The sequence below is a fragment of the Megascapheus bottae genome, chromosome 7 (genome assembly GCF_031878675.1).
Source record: "Megascapheus bottae isolate mThoBot1 chromosome 7, mThoBot2.hap1, whole genome shotgun sequence".
Taxonomy (NCBI): Eukaryota; Metazoa; Chordata; class Mammalia; order Rodentia; family Geomyidae; genus Megascapheus; species Megascapheus bottae.
Window position 1 is genome coordinate 63031318 of NC_143515.1, and position 19827 is coordinate 63051144.

Below are 19827 nucleotides of genomic sequence, written 5' to 3' on the forward strand. Positions count from 1 at the left end.
TCCTTTCCAGAGGCTTTAGAGAGGAAGAAAGAGCAGAAAGTCAGGAAATCTTCCCGGAAGACTGAGGAAGATGGACAGAAAGCATGGCTGTGAACTACATCTCTAATGATGGACTCACTGAGAAGAAAGAAAGCCAGGGTAAGGAAATGGCCTTTGCAAAGGCCTGGGAATGTGGAAGGCCTTGGGGTGTCTGAGTCAAAATAAACACATTGGCCTACCTGCAAAGCCAAGGAGAAAGGTAGGGTCCAAACAAGGGGTTGGAAACCACTGTAGTATTGTGAATGGTATCCATCATGTTAGTAAAATGCGCATAGTGCAGATGGTTGGACTGGGATCTCTGCAAACTGTTCTGTCTGAACTTTCCAGCAATTATGTGAGGTAGGTCATTTCATCACCGTCATGCAGGAGAGTCAGAGGCATACTGGCTAGATGTAGGTAAAGGGGGGTTCATTGTTCATAGAGAATTCGAATGCATTGATAAGCCAACTCAGTTATTAGCACCATTGTAAAAAGTGTGGTGAGAAGTTACACTCCTTCCTGCCAAGGCGGAGGATTCCTGGTACCCTTCCCTTCAGCAGAGAGAAGGCAAGCAGCTAATGGATGGGAAGGGGCTGATAATGCTGGGAGCCTGGCCAGGAGGAGCTGCAAGGCAGGAGGCTGGAGGCCAAGAGACAGTCTAGGAAACTACGAGCAGAGGGCTTGGGTTCCAGGGGTTTTTGAGACATAGAACTCATGGATCTTGGTAAGCAATAAAAGAGAAATCTAGGGTAAGGTACAGCAAAGGAGCTTACGAATTTTCTCCTGCTGAAGAACTGGAGAAGCTCTTCTACCAATGGGGGATGTCAGGACAAGAGCAGATTTAGCTGGTGGACATGGTCAGTTTGTTACACTTGGTGGGAACTGCTGGTCAGGGATCAGCTGAAGCCTGGGGCTTCTCCCTAGAGTCACCAGACGTAAGTGCCAAATGGAATCTCCTTAGTTACAGCTCAGCTCGCCAGACTCCTTCCATCTTTGAACCCCAGAGCTGATCACATCTTTCTGAGCTTTCTGAAGCTTGAGCAGAGAAACCACAGATTCATACTTTAACACCAGTATGGTGCTCTTTGAGGACATAGCAGGTCAGTGGAATTAGGGAGGCAGGCAGACAGTTTCAACTATATTTACAATGTTTTCTTATTAAAGGTCCTCCTCCTCCTCCACTTCCTCCTTCTTCAATTGCTCAAAATTGACTGTTTTATTGTTTTCACAATTGTAGACCAAAGCTTACTATTGCTGTGTGTGTGTATCTGTGTGTGTATATGTGTGTTCTTTTTCTAACATGTTTTATAATCCTATAATGAATCCATGGAGAACCCATCACCCAGTCCAAGGACAAGCAAATGTACAATTTACATTTATATGATATAAATCATAATTTACATGTTTGTCAATTAATTGTATAGGTAATTATTTTATAATACTTACATATACTTAATCACAAATGTAATTAATGTATTCTTTTTTTTAATCCAGTCCCCTGCCCTTCTCCACTCTTGGAGAGGGACTTCATCCTAAATTAGTGCATAAAAGTGGTAAACCTTACTTTTTTAAATAAAGAATTTATTAACATTGATTTTTACAACATATTTCAAATGACATGTTTAGCAAACAAGTGTTCAAGAAGGGAATCTCTATATACAATCACTGGCACTTAGTTTTTAGAACATAATCAAAATTAGGCTAAGGGTTTGTATATACAGATACATATTAATCTATGTAATAAAACATTATGTCCATGGAGTCATAGGTTTTTATGTCTATGTAGTTGTGTTTATATTTCCAATACCATGTCCATAGCATTGGGAATGCAAATATTGAGTCCTCGCTCTTGTACTGTTTGGATCTAATAGGGTAAACCTTACTTTTAAATTAACTTTATTTTATATATGATATATAATATCATAAATAGGATTCATGTGCTTATATAATGTCACATATATGAAAGTCTGAAGAACAGCTTCTTGTAGTTTCTGTGTGGAGACTTTGTGAAATGCACATTGCTTTATGCTCCCTGGAACTCCACTTTACTTCAGTCAGTGAATTTTGCCATTGGCATTTATGTCTAAGCTTCTGCCAGCTTCTCCATTCTTCTCTTCTGGCATAGCCCCTCCCAACCCAGCACACACAGAGCTCCTGTGCTCTGTCCTCTGACAATGTGTGGAGTTCCCAGTCAAGACAGCCTTTGTTAGTTTAGAGCCCAGCACCTGAACATGTCTCTGTACTCAAGCCCCAGCTCCCTAGTCTCTGGTAAAGAGATGGTTACAGCATCTTTTCAGGATGAGAGACAATGTATACAGCAAGCGTGATGCAGCATTTGGTCCGCTAAGAGTGCTTAATGGGAAGTTTAATCAACTCTTCATATTATAATAATCACGATCACTTGTATTCATTACATGTTGCTGCCAAGGATCTTAGTTAATAAGCTATTTAATAGGCCACTGAATAAAGCTAATACTTAATAACTTTAATATTTAATAAGCTACTTAATAGGCCGCCTGCACCTAATAAGCTACTGAGTAGCACCCTTCGGTTCATTTGCTTCTTAGCTGAGAATGGCTCATTGGCCAAGGGGCACAGTACTAACAGTGGCATCTGTGGCATTCATCACAGCCCATTGGGATGTCACCATGAAACATGGCCTTTCTCTCCTCTTCCCCTTTCTCTTCTCTTTTTTGCCAGAATCAAGAGGCCAGGGCAGAGGTAAGGGGAGAAGATAGAAACTGCCATGACAACTTGGAATTAAAACTTGAGCTCAAAGAGGAGGTGAGAGGAACCAGGAATGACTATGAAAGCAGGTCCAGCCTTCCACCATCAGAATAATTTCAGGATTCACAGCCCTGCCTCCACCTGCCACAGCAATCCAGTGAGCTTCCCTCAGATTCTCACACCCGCAGCTCCACGAGCTGGCCCGTCTGTCTTCTCCCACTCAGCAGTCCTTGGCAACCCTGTTCTCCATGTTTCTGCCTTCTCTCTCCCAGTCCCCATTCTGCCAGGCACCCACTCATTTCTTCAGGCTCATCTCTACTCCATGGCTCCCATTCTGAAGAGTTGAGCTAGCCGCTCTACATAGTGGTAAGCCACTCCCTTCTCTGCTACCTCTCATGAACTTCCCTTTCCCCACTCTATTGTAGTTATGTGCTGTAACTATCTGCCTTCCAAGTAGATAGTGCATGTCTTCTGCTTGGTACTATATTCATCATTGGTGACTTCAGTTGGAGGCAAAGGGGATCGGCCAGTTCCTGCTGGTGGGAATCAGGCAGTTATTGCTGAATCTGCTTTGTACTGCTATCACAGAATACCTTCAACAGGGGAATTTATAATGAATAGACATTCATTGGCTCACAGTTTAAGATACTGGCAAGTCCAGGATCAAAAGACGGCCATATGGCAAGGGTGTTCTTGCTACTTCATGTCATGGCAGCAGGGCAAAGAGAAGCTGAGAACAAGAGATAAATGCCTAGGCTCCAGCTCTTTTATAACCAGCTGCAATCCATTCATTAGGGTGGAGCCTTAGAAACCAAACGCCTGCTACTGAGCACCAGCTCCCGACACCTTTGCATACAGCATCAAGTTGCCAACACACTTTTGGAGAATATATGTAAGCCTTAGACCTTATTTAAACCTTTTTTTTTTGCCAGTGCTGGGCTTGAGCTCAGGGCCTGAGCACTGTCCTTGAACTTTCTAATGGCCAGAGCTCTACCACTTGAGCCTCAGCACCACTTCTGGCTTTTTTTTCTATGTATGTGGTACTGAGGAATTGAACCCAGGTCTTCGTGCATGCTAGGCAAGCACTCAACTACTAGGCCAAACTCCCGGCCTTATTTAAGCCATTTGATGAGACTAATTTGTGCATTTTAGATCAAGAGCAGAATGTGTTTTCATATATCTATGGTAAGTCCTTCATAAATAACAATTCACTTCCCCATCAAATGAATGTGCACAAGAAAAGGGAAGTTGGGGTAAAAACAAGGTGATGGGGAATTTTTACTCAGGAAACATATATGGATCAAGGTGAGTCATCATCTGTCTGGTAGTCTGGCATTCTCTGGTCATATTATAAGTACCATATCACCTTCATTTCCTATGTAGCAGCTCTCGTAGGCAGAGAGGAGACAATGTGATCCCTAGGTGCAGTGGTATGTCAAGGAGAAAAGCCCACCTTGCAAAACCATGGTGTGTATGTGTCTTTAAAATTCCTACGCTTGAACTCAGATTTCCCAAGAGCTTTAACTCTCAAAGGCAACACATTTGTTTCATGAACTTTAGAGAAACACCTTACTATCACCTCTGTGGTCCATCTCTGCCTTTGTGGCACATGCATTTTCATAGGGTGACATTGTCATTGCAGCACAGATCCTCACAGCAATCTGACAGGAGAAGGAAGGGATGCTTCCCTGAGGAAATCTCAAGGCCGGAGAGCTTGAAGGTGTTACCTACACAGCATCCTTTATTGAACCATCTATCATCCTGCCTACATTCCCCTTCAAGCCATAAAAGGCACGGGCTGTTTATCAAAAAGCTATGGAATTCTAGAAGACAGTAAATTAACCCTTGAAGCAGCAGCTGTGAGAGGAATGACAAGGGGAGGTGGTCACTGAATCTTCCTCCGACAGGAGCATCATGGGGGCTCTGATTACAAGTCTTTTTGACCAAAGCAAAACAAGCTCTCTGTTCTCAGAAGAAGTATATCAGTCTGCGCTCACAACTGGATCTTGATTGTGAGAGAAACATCAAAAGCACGAATACCTGAAGCAGAAGGACCAGAAAAGCCAGTATCAAATTTCTGAGCATTGTTTCTGGGTGGCCATTACATGTGGCTGTCCCCACGAGAGGGAGCTAGGACCAGCGCCTTGGAGTAGAAAACTAAAGCTGGGCACCTAGCCAAAGCAGCCACCCAAATTTGATTCATTACTAATGGGGCTCTTGTGAAGCAAACAGGAAGACTGCGAATATGAATTGCCTGTAGTTAGCCAGTGATTACAATAGCTCTATGACCATCATAAAAACATCTATCAGAACAGAGGATCTGATCCAGGCCGAAGATAAGAGGATGGATTATTTACAAAGGAGGCAAGGTGAGTGGCAGTCCATTCCCATAGGGCCTTCATGTATTTACTCAGCAGCAGCCACCTTTGCTTTTTCTCTGTGCCAGAGTTGTACTTAGTTTTACTTTGTTTCATTTGTATTCCCGTTTGTTTCATTTGTATTCCCGTGTGTGTGTGTGTGTGTGTGTGTGTGTGTGTCTGTGTGTGTCTGTGTGTGTGTATGTGTGTGTGTGTGTGTGTGTGTGTGTGTGTTGTATGTGCTGGTACTAGGGCTGTAACACAGGGCCTGGGGGCTATTTCTTAACTTTTTCCATCCAAGGATAGTACTCTATCACTTAAGCTATGCCATGACTTCACTTCTAGCTTTTTTTTTTCCCTGGTAACTGGAGATAAAGGTCTTTTGGCTTTGTTTGTTGAGGTTGGCTTTGAACCTCAATCCTCAGATCCTGGTTTCCTTCTTTGCTAGGATTATAAGGGTGAGCCACCGGTGCCCAGCTTGATTTTGTTGTTTATGATTTCTTTTTTCCTTTTTTTTTTTGTGGGTCATGGGACTTGAACTCTGGGCCTAAGCATTGTCCCTGAGTTCTTCAGCTTAAGGCTACTGCCCTATCCCTTAAGCCACAGCCTTAGTTCCCCTTTTCTAGTGATTAATTGGAGATAAGAGTCTTACCAACTGGTAAGAGCTCTGTCAGAGCTCAGCCTCCTCAGTAGCTAGGATTATAGGTGTAGGACACTGGCACCTGGCCTGTCTATGATTTCTTGATTGTTACATCAAACTTAATTTCATGCTGTGTGTGTGTGTGTGTGTGTGTGTGTCTGTGTGTGTGTGTGTGTGCATGTTATTTATCTGTGGCCTAAGAACTTGTTATTTTGGCTTTTTGGTTTATATATTTTTGTATAAAGCTGTAAAATGACAATCTTTTAAAAAAAGTATTTCTAGAGTTATTTTCAGTACCATGGATTGATCTCATGGCACTCTACTATGGAAGGCACATCCTCAGCTCTTTACTTTTATTTTGTTTTTGAGATGGAGTCTTGAATAACTTACCAGGCTTCCATGAAACTTGAAATCCTCCAGGCTCTGACTTTTGAGTAGCTGAGGTTAAAGGCACCCAACTTTATCCAGTTTCTCTTGATTTGTCCAATCTTTTTAAAGATAAAATAGTATACATTATTACATAAGACTTGTCTCTTTTGAGTTGTCTAGAGTTTTTCTTTTCTGTTTCAGTGAGTTCTTTTCTAGTTTTAGTAATATTTAAATTATTAGAACTTTATAATCCTGTAGCTTTATTACAAGCCACTCTTCCAAATCGATATGTTTAACATATTTCTCAATCTCTTTCTTCCTGTTATTGTCTTCCTATTCATTCTTTTCTCTACCTTAGTTTTTCATTTTGCTAATTAAAAAGTAATTATGAAAATTTCAGTAACTTTGCCTCATTCTGTTTTCTGTGCACACATGTCTACTTACCATCTGTTCTGTTCTCCTAATCAACATCATGCCATGGATATTTTCACATATCCTAGAAAAATATTCAAACAATTAAGTTGGAATGAATGCTAATATTCAGCTATGGAAATGCCTTGATTTAATTAACCACATCAAATGATACATATATAGATCACTTGCAAAATTTTCCCAGGAACAATTTAAAAAACTCTCATTTAAAGAGTTATATATTTAGTTTCTGGAATTACCATTGGAAGATGAGCATTTTTGCACATAAATGTTCATACAAGGTTTTACTTGCTAGCATATATTTTATAAATGAAGTTACTGGAAATATTATTTATGCATTTGATACTTACCTCCAAATTATTTTCCAAATAAACATATCAATTTATAGCCTTGCTACAGTCATATCGAGTTTTTAGAATGTCCCTGGCCAATGCTGTTTATAGTTAAAAATTATTTTTGCCTGAGCACAGTGGTATATGCTTGTAGTCCCAGAACACTGGAAGTATGGCAGGAAGATCAAGGCTTTCAGACAAGCCTGAGTAATAAAATAAGAGCCAGTATCAAAAAATCAAGGGCTGGGGCCCAGTTTTAGAGTGCTTGTTTATTATGCTTATGCTCCTAGATTTGATCCTCAGCACTACTAAAATTGTTTTAAATACATAAATATAAAAATGTAAATAATAAACATATAAGAATGTATATATGTGCATATAAATACATGTGCACATATGTTTTAAATACTTTCATTTTATAAAATTATTATTGAACTTGATAATCAGAAAGCTCTTATTTAAAATACTCACCAATGTGGGAAATTTATAATATTCCTTTGTCTGTTAATCATTTATGAATTTCTCCCGATTGTTTCCTTCTTACCTATTATTTTCTTTTTTTCCCTTCCCCCCTTTTTTTAAACTATTATTTTCTAAACATATTTATGGTTCATCTTAGTGTCTTGAAGAACTTTTTATTTTTACAGTGCTGATATGAATCATTCTGCATCTAATCTAGGTTAATTAAAAATAAATTTGGCCAATTTTTTTCTCTTTGTTTCTTCTCCTCAAAAGAAGATCATTAGGATGTTTGACTCAGAGTCTCATTAAAACTATAAGTGAACTGCAGGAATAGTGACATCTTTCACACTTAATCTTTCTATCTAAAGAGTGATCTAGAGACAAATGGAGCTGAAGGCATGGCACGAATGGTAGAGTCCCTGCCTAGCAAGTGCAAGGCCCTGAGTTCAAACCTCAGTACCTTAAAAAATAAAGATGAAATTTACTGGCAACAAATTCAGTGAGCATCAGCACTGAGATGTCGTTGCCAAAATGATTATGAGGTTCTGTCTACATGATCACAAACCTGGGAAATAACAATCAATGTGGACAGAGGGCCAGCCTCAGACAGGCATTGTCAAGGCCATTTGTCCTTACAACAGCTCCCATTGCCATTGTTCTCTTCCATGAAGAAATGAGAGCTTACAGCTGAGCAGGAGAGGGGCCAATCTGCTTTCACTGACTAAGAGGTTCTGGATGGGGTCTGCGGTGGCATGTTTGACAGTCACTCACATGTGCTGCGAAACTTAGGGATTTAAGAATTCAGCAGAAGGACTGTCACAGAGGAAGACAAAACCTAGATGGGTGAAGAGTGACTGAGAAACAATCTATCACCTATGGTGGCATTGCCTACTAGCTGGATTTCAAGGGCTATCTACATGCTGACAGCCTTGAAACTCCCGAACGGAGTGTTCATCAGCCTGGGATTCTGTAATGAAGTAACACAGACAGAGTAGTTTATAAGTAGAAGCTGATTTTCCACAGCCCTGGAGGCTGGGGATATGGGTACCAGTGCAGTATGGGTGGGTAAGGGCCTTCTTTCTGGTTGCAGACTAACAACATCTAGCCTTCTATGGTAGAAAGTTGTCAGCACAGCTCTCAGAGGTCCCTTTTTATAAGGACACCAGTTTATTTCCAAGGGCATCCTCAATCCTCTCCATCTGTTCATCTCACTAAGGTCTTACCTGACAAATACTACTCACTGGCAGAGTGTAGAATTTGGATTATCAAATATGAAGCTTTTAGTCTGTAGCATCATAAACCTCAGATCTGATGCCTTCACTCTAATGTCTTGTCAGAAAAATCATACTACTCTTACTTCCCGGGAGTTAAAAATCCCCTTCTCCAAACTCTGAACACAAATAAGGGATAATCATATTATCATTTTAACAAAATGTGTGAAATATTTATTACAAATTAGTCCCTGAATGAGATGTTTGATATTTATTATAAAATGAGTGACTGAGTTATTTCCACAAATCATACCAAGTGTCTTTTGTTCCTATTTTGTAGATGGTAGCTCTGGGGCCATAGAGGTATGCTATGAGGCTATCCTGTCAACAAGAAACCATGTTGGGGGGGGGGTGTTGAAGTCCAGGTTTAATGGTAAACTCTCAATGAGTGTGAACTCCAGATTCACAGAGAGGGCAGACTTCAAGGTAAAGCACCATATGCTGTGAGTCACCTGGGCAAGTACTGTTCTCAAACCTACCTCCCTCATTCCTTAAAGTCCCCAGACTAAAGGACTTGTCAGAAAATTTGCTTTTCAGTTAAAAGGATGTTTGATCTTTCATGTTTGAAAAATACAATCTTTTCCACAGAACTTCAGGAAGAAAACATCTCGACATAAACCCCTGTTCTATTTCTGTTGAAAATTTAAGTTCACACAATTGCTTCAGAACATCTGATCATCTTCTAGATTCAAAGGCAAGCGTTTAGATAGCCACTTGATGTAGTTGTGCAGGTGGAGACTTCCTTTGTCTGGAAGACACAGGATATGTGTGACAGGGGCTCAGGAGTCAGTCTACTGTCCTGGCATCTCGGTTGAACTCATGGTGGCTAGAAGGCTCCCCGAGCCTCCTTTGTTACTTCTTCTAGACACAGGGTCCACTCACTCTTGCACTCTTGGCATTACTCATGGGTTATGTGTGAATGGGGCTTCTTTCCTAACTCAGCCTCCACTGACAGGAAGCAAATCTTGCCTCCGCCTTAGCAAAGCAAAACAAACTTAGCCTCCCTCTATAGCACCCAGTCTTCCCTGCCATGAGCACTGTAATGACACATAAACCTTTTTCTAGGAAAGACAGGCCAGGTTACAAGTCAAAAAGAAAAGAAGAAATAACAAACAAACCAAAGAAGATAGGAAAACAGAAGTAAAACTCTGAGGCATCTGGGGATGCGTGTGTACATGTCTCAGGCCTCGGAGGCACAGTGGCCAGAAATGTGTACTTTAGGACTGTGTTGATTTGGATTTGTTTGACAATGCCAAGGTTACAATTACGAATAGAGATCAAAAATAAGAGGTGAGCCTTTGGAGAAAAAATAAATCGAGACAACATTTTAATTTGGGAACCAGACTACGAGCTAAAAAGGAATGAAAAACAAAGAAACAAAGAAACAGATGCCACTGCAGTCTATTCTGTTTTCTCTCCTGACAACCTTTGTTGGGAGTAATCCATTGCCCTGAAAGGAACTCTCATGTGTGTGTGTGTGTGTGTGTGTGTGTGTGTGTGTGTGTGTGTGTGTGTGTGTAACTTGGGGCCTTATTCTTGCTGGTGAAGTAAAGTGCTTTATCATTTAAGCCACACCTTTGTTTGCTTCAGCTTATTTTTCAGAAAGGTCTTATAAGTTAGCCTTAAACCCCAGCATTCTTTTCTCTACCTCCCATGTAGTTGGTATTATAGGCATGAGCCACACACACTACTTAGTTCTATTTCTTAATTGAACCATTGGTCCTTGAAAACAAAATGATGATCAATTATGAATCAATTTCTTTCTAGTAGTCCTGGCAGAGAGCAAGCTATAAAACACCATAGTGCTAGATTCCCTAGCTATCTACCTAAACTGAACTGCTCTGTGCCCCTTATCTATCTGTGTGTCCCAGATACTTTCCTGTGCTATACAAGCACCTCAAGTGCTCTACAAACCTGCTTGCTCCCCTGGACCACATTGGACAAGAGAAGCAGGGAGGAGAGAAGTTAATAACAAAAACAGAGAGTGGTAGTGGGAGGCTCTGCCTCTGCTTCCCTTTAATCATTGTCCACCCAAGACGTGGAGGCTAATCTAGCTGTATTTTGTAGGCCATTGAGGGTTTGTTCTGATAGCTTCACTCTCTGGTCACCCATGATGATGTGGAGAATTCCACTCCCCTCAGGGCTGTCTGTCTAGTACTGAAGGAATCCAGGCATGTTCTGCATCTAGGCCACCACAGTTGGTTTGGACCCTACCTGATGTTGTCTTCCTGTCTACCCCAACCTTAGTCCTGGTGTATTTCTGTATCTTCTGTCCCTCATCTTCCTCAGATGATTGTGATCCTTGTGTTGTGTTTTCATCTGTCCCTTTGCCTGCCTTACCTTCTTTAACGCTCTCCTTGTTGTGCTGGACACCCTTCCTGTGTTGGGCATACCAACTCAATTTAAGTTTATAATAATTTAAGCTTGTAGATATTAGCTCCCTGCTAATTTAGGAACAATGTCCATACCCTCCCCTGACTCCCATTGAGAAAATGGCTTATCTGTTTATATTTCTAACACTCACAAATAATTTCTAAAAGCATATTGCCCTATGACATTCTAGAACTATTTTGACTATGTTGGAATTAATAACTTTGGAACCTTGGAGATGACTTTTAATTTATGAGCTAGCCCACAAAACCTCTTTTTATTATCTTGGTTTTTGGATAGATTTCTAATGCTTTGAAAGGTATATAAGAAACCATCTATTTTTTCCTTTTCATTCTTCTGAATTATTATCCTTTTCCCTACTCATAAATCGGATTTGGGATTTGAGAACTTATAACCAAGTGAACTCAAATCAAGAGGGAAAAAAAATCAAGGAGCTATACAAGCTGTCAGTTGATTTTATGAGATTTAGATGTTGTACATTTCACTAGCCTTAAGTCCTATGTATCAACCCTTCCAGAGCAATGATGTTCCTTGATTTTTTTTGTTTTATTTATTTATATTTATTTATTTAGCCAGTTGTGGGGCTTGAACTCAGGGCCTGGGCACTGTCCCTGAGCTTCTTTAGCTTAAGGCTAGCACTCTACTACCTGAGCCATAGAGCCACTTGTGACTTTTTATGCTTATGTGGTAGTGAGGAATTGAACCCATGGCTTCATGCATGCTAGGCAAGCACTCTAGCACTAAGCCACATTCCCAGCCTTTCTTGTTCTATTCTTATTGCTGCAAAAAGCGGGGAGGGGAATGGGTGTTGGTATTTACCCATAAATATGTCAGTGCTTTTTCCCATTTACAATTGTATGGGACAGATAAAATTTTACTTTAGTTTTACATATGAGCTTAATAAATGACTGCTGTCAGCAAGAATGAGTACTTTTGAGCAGTTTTATATTTTCTACATTGAATTCCTTCATTTATTCCTCAACTGGACTTAAAAAAAATCTTACTTCACTGTTTGAAATTCCAACAACAGGGATTTGGATAAGGAATTTTCTACTGTTGTTGTTTAAAATAGATTTATAGTGAGGATTAGGACTTGTGAAATTTTTACACATTCTTGAGAACTGCTTCATGAGATCATTTCCCAGTGCCATGAAAGACTGGGGATTTGGACTGGAGCAACAGGAAAGAAATTCTTGGAGCACATACTTTGGTGTTGGGAGGCAGCTTATTTAGGACATTAGAACTTTCTTAGAGGAGAGGACAAGGCACAGGAAATTGGAGGTTAAGATACCATAAACAGATTTCAACTCCTTTGAATGTTTGCTTAAGAGTGGTTCCAAATAGAGTCATAGATGTCATAACATCTAGTGTCATCTTCTAGGCTCAATGGGGTAATGGTGTTTCTGACTTTCTAGAATTAATGGACAGTTTGAGAGCATTAAACATGGTGTGATGCTCCAGTCATTGTACTCTTAGAAGGGCTCCCTGCTCTTCATTCCATAGTAAAAGAGTGAGGTCCTTCTCTAAAAGTGTGAGCCCAACTACTAGACTGTGTCTTTCTAAGGGTAGAAGTTCTGTCTTTATTCTTCCTGTATCCTTTCTATCCAGGCCAAATCTGCTCCTGAGCAGTCACTCAGTAAAGCCTTGTTTAAATGAATTGAAACTACCACTTTTCAAATTCCCTTATAAATCTCTCTCCTGACCATCAAAACAATCAATAGAAAAAGAATAGAACTGATTTAACTATTAGCAGGATAATTGGTTTGGTGATAAATTGCTTCACCTCTACAGTAACCACTAAGCTGATTAATAACACCTAGATTGGTTTTGCCATTTTTTGAGAGTTGTGTAAATGTAATCATGGTTTCTGTGTCCAGATTTTGTCACTTAGAATTGTGTTTGTGACTCCCACTGGCTTTCAGTCTGTAGTTCTTGTTTGTTCATTCTCAGTGATATATGTTGTTATTCTATTATGTGAGTGTAACTCAATATTATTTACCCACAATCCTGGGCATTGGAGTGGCTTTCAGTTGGGATCTATTTGAGTAGTTATACTATGAGTATTCTGCGTGTCTTTTTGTACAAAAAGCTAAGCATTTGTCAGGCAATATTCAGAAATGGAATTATTGTGTCAGGGGGTGATATTAGCTTTAGTATTTGCTGGCAATCTGTTTTCCTGAGATATTTCTGGTTAGTGTATTTTTTTTCCAGTTTTCAGGTTTCTAGTTGCATTGCTAGAAATTTGGAGAGCCAGAATCCCAGGCTAAGATGAAAGGCTTGGAATGAGCCCATGACTGAGTTTCTGAGAGACAGAGATATCAGGTTCCTCTGAAATTCACAAGCCTAAGCTGAGTGCCTGTCATATTCAGGATGTTTTCTTCACAGTGGCTCCTTTTAACATCAGGCCCATAACCATCACAGGAGCTCACAAGTCTCTTCAGTCTCTTTAGTAAGGTGTTAGTGAGGTGATTTCACTCTGAAGAGAAGAGAAGTGAACAGAGGAGCTTTTGAGGGAGATAGAATGTTGTGCTGAGTCTGGAAAGAGGAGTATGATGCAAGGCAGAGGAGTACATTATTTCTTGTCCAGATGTGTTTTTTGTTCAAAAGTATTGGCAAAGCAGAAGGAATGAGTATGTATAAGCTGTTTACACCAACAGCCTAGATGAATGGACTAAAGGCCATGAACTGCTGTGGTTCTGAGAACAATGATGTAAAAGGCCAGTCAGGTGGAAGATGATGCATCTGATTAGGGTGGGAAGAAAAGTGACCTATGTCTAAACACCTAATGAAGCTCAAATATCATGACTCATTTAAGCCGTGACTATTCCAATTAAGACATAGAGGAACAAATCTGTATTTAGAACTCTTTTCTATCCAAATTTGTTTTCAAATGGTTCAGGAGGATGAAAAACAAAGGGTTGCTGCTAATGGTTAGGGAGGTGATAGAGGATGGAGAGCAGAAAAGGAGTGTGGACTCTAGACTGTCATCTCAAGAGAGGAAAGTATCAGACATGAGCTGGCTGGCTGAGATGACGAGGGATCCACCCTAGATGGGCTGAGGAGGCAGAGATCTCCTGGAAGGAACTATGAGAGAGGGGAGGAGTTTTTTCTCTGGGTGAGCCACAATGTGGTGAGTGGCCATCAATTCCTTCTAGCCTGTTATTTTGTCCTGCAACAAATGATGTCAGAGTCTGGCTCCCACACAGGCTGAGTAGATGTTTCTATGTGCTGACAGCTGTCTCTATAGTCTGATACCCTAAGGTACACACCATATTCCAAGTGTCTGGAGGTGTGATTTATGTGAGCATAGCACCTGTAAGGTCAGAGGTTAAATGGGACATTTGAGGGTGGCAGGGGGCTCCAGCATGACATTCTCTCCTGAGGCAAGCAATCAGCTCCTGGGTACTCACTTCCAACTCTATCACCAGTGAAAAGGTTTCCTACCTCAGCTGGGCTTTATCAGCTTGGCAACAAGTATATTCCCTTTGGAGACCTTTTATGACTAACTGTAATTTTACTTCCTCAGGTTCTTTCTCTTCCCACAAACCACCAGAGAGTGAAGGAGGGTCTCACTCGCCATCGGTTCTCAGAAATGTAGTTAGACCACCAGAAAAGCAGGCAACGTGATGAACAGTTCATAAAACCTTTTCAACTTCATCTCACTTCAGCCTCACAATAGGAAGGAGAGGAGGAGGTAGGTTTTATTTCTCTTTGGATTTTATAAATGAGTAAATATCCAGGAATTTAATCAGTCAACTAGTCAACAATTATTTATCCAGCATGCTCATGCTGGCTCCTGTGTACTCAGAAAAAAATGATACTATTTTTTTCTTCAAGAGTTCAGATCAAGCCACATTCTTCACTGTTTCCAACAGGCAAAATTGAGCTTGAGGCCTTCTGTTAGAAACACAATCTATGCGCAGTACAGATGTCTAAATAGGAAAAACAATTAAAGGCTTTCAAATAATTGATTTTTGTACTATCATTTCCCAGGATATACCAGGTCTTGACATGCACATAGAAATGTAGATTTTCCTGTTCATAACAAGTCGCCACAGAGCTATCTGAAAACTGCTCATGAATGAGTTATGTTATCACTGCTGAAAAATGAACTAGAACCAAACCTTACTAAGAGAACTAGCAGGCCATATCATCAAGTGTTCTGTGAATGTTTACAATCTATACAAAGTCAAGGAATATATAATTCTATTGTGTTAAGATAAATCCTAGTGATGAAATGCAATATCCTTTCTGCTTATCTTGGGCCTTCCTGCTTGGAACTTATCCCTGTGCCCAGTGCTATACCAAAGCAATTTGCCCATGGTGGACACTGCTTTAGAGGAGGGCTCTGTAGACTTTGCCAACGGCTCAGTAGGAAATACTTCAAGCTTGTGGGCCATAAGATCTTTGTGACATCGACATGTTACTGCTTTAGTAATGTAAATGCAGCCATAGACAATATTAAATGAGGATATGTGGTCATGTTGCAATATAGCTTTACTTACAAAAAAACAATGGTAGGCTAGAGTTGACCCACAGACTGGAGTTTGTCAACCCTTCCATTAGAGTCTTTTCAAGACCCTTGACTTGCTTGTCTCTTTAAGTTCTGAGATGAGGCACAGTAGGCTTCTCCCTTATTGCTAGAGAGGAAACCATCCAAGAGCATCAGAGCAAGAGGTAGCAGCCACCTCCTGAGGTTTTGATTCTAACTCTAGCATGCTGTGGCCAATGTGCACTGCATATTACATAAAAGAAAGTCAGGCAGGCAGGGCCTATGGTTAGTCTTTTGTTCTGACTGTCAGGAGCATGGGATCGATTGCTTTTATTAGTTAAGAGGCTTTTGATCATGTGCAAGGAGCCTGGGTTTCCATTCCAGTTTCACTTCAGAAGACACAGCATATTGAGGCCAGATGCCAGACTCCCCGGAAAGTCCATGATCCCTACGAGGTTTCTATGGGTTTAGAGCATCTGGGAGAAGGACACATGTTGTACTTCTTTTCTTGTCTTTCTAGAGACCTGGCTCTACCCTATGAGGGGAATCAGGCTAGTATGTGTCCATCTTGCTCAGGGAACGTGCTCAGTACATTTCTGAATGAACAGACAGATTTCAGAGAAGGCACACAAAGCATGGAACAGACTAATATCTCTGTTGTATTCTGTGGAGAGACATAAAAAATTTGTTTCGATTACTTAGGGTTTAGGGTCTTACTTTTTATGACTTTAAAATGTAGCCCACAGTTCACACAAGATCAGAGGTGGTTGAGGAAGCAACTACCACAAATGGAAGCCAATAGTTGGGCAGATGTCATCATTTCGAATTAAGACATAGCCTGTGATGCCAGTGAGACAGTTGTAAAACCTATCATTTGATTTTTCTATACTAACCAAAGTATTCCATTTGAATCACCTTTATTGAGTATGGTTGCACACAATAAAATATATTTTACTTACATTATGCATGGTGCAATACACTGAAACATGTTCTGAAGTATATTATGCGTGGTTTATCAAGCTTCAACAGTGTAACCACCACACCACCAATACAGAGCATTCCATTGCCCTGGAAGTTTCCTTGTATTCTGCCAGTGAATTCTCCATTTTGGCCCCAGGTCATTACTGACCTGCTTTTTCAAGACTGTCTTTTATTAAACACATTTTCCTTCATGATAAAAGTAATACATATTAACTTCAAGGTACAAAAAATATGGAAAATTAAAACAAAGAAAGACAAAATCTTGGGAAATAACAGTATCCAGACAGTCAATATCATTATTTAAATTTATTATCTTCATGTCTCTCTCTTTTTTTTTTTTGCCATTCCTGTGGCTTGAGCTCAGGGCCTGAGTGTTGTCCTTGGGCTTTCTCAAAGCTAGCACTCTACCACTTGAGCCACAGCACCACTTCTGGCTTTTTCTATGTATGTGGAGAGCTGAGGAATCGAACCCTAGTCTTCGTGCATGCTAGGCAAGCACTCTTACCACTAGGCCAAACTCCCGGCCACCATGTCTCTCTTTTTTTAAACCCTTTCTGTCCCCACCCCTTGCAAAATAGATACAGGATTGCAATTTAGCCATAGCTTCCATGATAATTGCTTATGTGTTTGAACTCATCATTTGCTCACAGAATCTGACTAATTCCTAGGTCTTGAACAAAGACAGTTCTCAGTAACAGAATCTTGGGTTACTATTAAGACTAGATCTCTTTTCTCCATTATGTTTTCTAGTTAGTTGTTTCTGTTATAAAAGAATACGACAGGGATTTTGCATAGTAACTTTGCCTTGTATTCTCCTTGACCTCCTTAAAGTCTGTTATTTCCTACAGTTTTTAATCCCACTTTCCTAGAGGGTAGATTCTACTATCCTAGAATCTACATGTGGAATACTTACTTTTGAAATAGTCATTTGGTTTTATGCTTATTTACTTATTTTGTCTTATTAGGTGGGTTAAATAAGAGTGGTAATAATTGGTGTTCTCATCCTGTCTTTAAAAAATATTTTTATCTTTCCTCAGAAAGTATTGCCCTATATCTTTTAGTAAGGATATTTTTAGGTTAAAGAAATTAAATTATATTTCTAATTTAAACATAGAAAAATAATTAGAAATGTAGTCAAAGACTTAAGTAAAATGTAGTAAATCTGGCATGTTAGAAAAATGAAAATCAAGAAATAGTTGATTTTTTTTTCAGGGCTTGACCACTATCCTTGGGCTTTTTCAAGGCTTGAACCACTTGAGCCACAGCACCACTTTCAGCTTTTTCTATGTATGTGGTAACAAGGAATCGAACTCTATTCTTCATGCATGCTAGGTAAGCACTCTTACCATTAGGCCAAACACCCAACCCCAAATAGTTGATTTTAAAAGTAAGTTTTGGTGGACCTATGGTATAGCATTACTTTGCAATAATTAAATATCCTCTTATATATTAAATTTATTGACATAGGAAAATATTTATTAGATCTGATGAAGTGCAAAGAAGTAAAAAAAATGTTATCCTTTTTGTATATAATTACATGCATTAGCTATGGTTGTCTCCACAGAGTAGAAACAGGAGTATTTTTCTTTCTTTCTTTTCCTCCCAATATTCATATGATGAATATTTGCCATTCAGAAACATACCCTACTCATAGCTTCATGATAAGTCAATTTCCTGTTTTTATAGTCATTAGGACAAATACATAAAGCCCTGTAATCTAACTAAACTTTTAATAGCAGGGATATATTTATCTCTGTTCCATTTGTCAGCCATCAACTCATCTTTGCAAATGTGTTGAAACACTCCCATCAGTAAATCCTTCCAGGAGTCTCAGAGGCCACAGGTGGAAACTAAGTTAACAGAAAACCATGTAGAAACTGGTTTGCAAATACACACAGTTTGCAAACACACAGGGCAGTCAATCTGTGTTATCTCAAACCAGTGGTGTGCTAGTAATGTTTGACCACCCAACTCTATCTCCCTCTCTCCTCCCCCCTCCTTCTCCCTCTCTCCTCCCCCCGCATATGAATTAGGTTATTGGAATTACTCTAAGAAGAATCCACTGTAGACCTGAAGTCAGCACCACTATTTGACTGGTCTCTAATAGTATATGCTGTGCTTACACCAAATAGAAGGTAAATTTTTAGAAACTTTTATAGAAAATTGTCCACAAATGATATTCTTGTTGAATGTGAGTTTATTTTTTTAAAGGCTGATGATTTCGTATATCACGTCAAATTTCTTTTTGTATTAATTGACTTTCCTTAAGTGTGACAATTAGAAAGAAATGAAAACAGGGTCCTCCAGTATTAACATGAAGACAGCAGGGTGTCCTATGGGGTAGGCAAGAGTCAAGGAGAAGACCTCAGTGAAGGCAAGATACTCAAGGGAAGAGGTATTCAGGTTGGCCTTTAGAGGATGGGCAAGATGGTACCATACAGAGGACTTTTAGATGCCTCCTGTAGCTGTGAGGGGGTATTCACGCTTGGTGTGGATATGTTGCTCTCTGCTCTTACCACATATCCTGTCTACTCCAAGCTCTGCACTAGGAGCTTCAGGCAAATGCTGGCATTTAGGGATGAATGCTGTCATAGGAGTTCAGATCCCCATTCTGCTTTCAACACAATCTCCTGTGCAGTACCAGGAGGCTTATTGCCCCTCCCATTAGACCTAGACCCATAAGAACCATGAGGGGAGGGCTATTCACCAGATGGTGAATGATTCATAGTTCAGGCCTGGCAAATGGTTTGTCTCCAACAAAATCTTTAGCGAACAAATGAAGTGAGTGAGTTTTCATTTTAATACACCCCCTCTAAATGAAGGAGTCAAATAAAATTGTTGGTTTTCAAATCATGAAGTGTAAGAGCTTACCCAAGGGTATTGTGATTCAATAGGCAAAGTCAAGCCTCCACTCCATGGTCTCTGTAGGACTTCATTTGATGAAAGAATTCCAGTGCTATTTTGAAAAATTCCACAGTAGATGACTTCTAATGAAAGGCCTCTTCTAACTTGAATGCCTTTTAGTCTATGTGGGTAAGAATGCAAACAATAGAGGCCATACAATCATTGGCTTGAGTAGTCACAAATGCACCAACATAGATACAGGGACTCTAAGGATAACATACAGATAACATACAGAATATTCTCCTATCGCTAGACTGGAGGGACCATTTGGCAGAACTCTAAAATAATGCTACTGAATAGACTTTAGAAGAAGGACCTACTGCCCCTAAAAATGAATGTATAGTTATGTCATTTTATGTCAATTGGGATAGCTGTGGATATATGTGTTATAGATATATATCTAGTGGTGGACAGAAAGAGCACCCCAGCAAAGTCTTGCCATTTCAGAGGC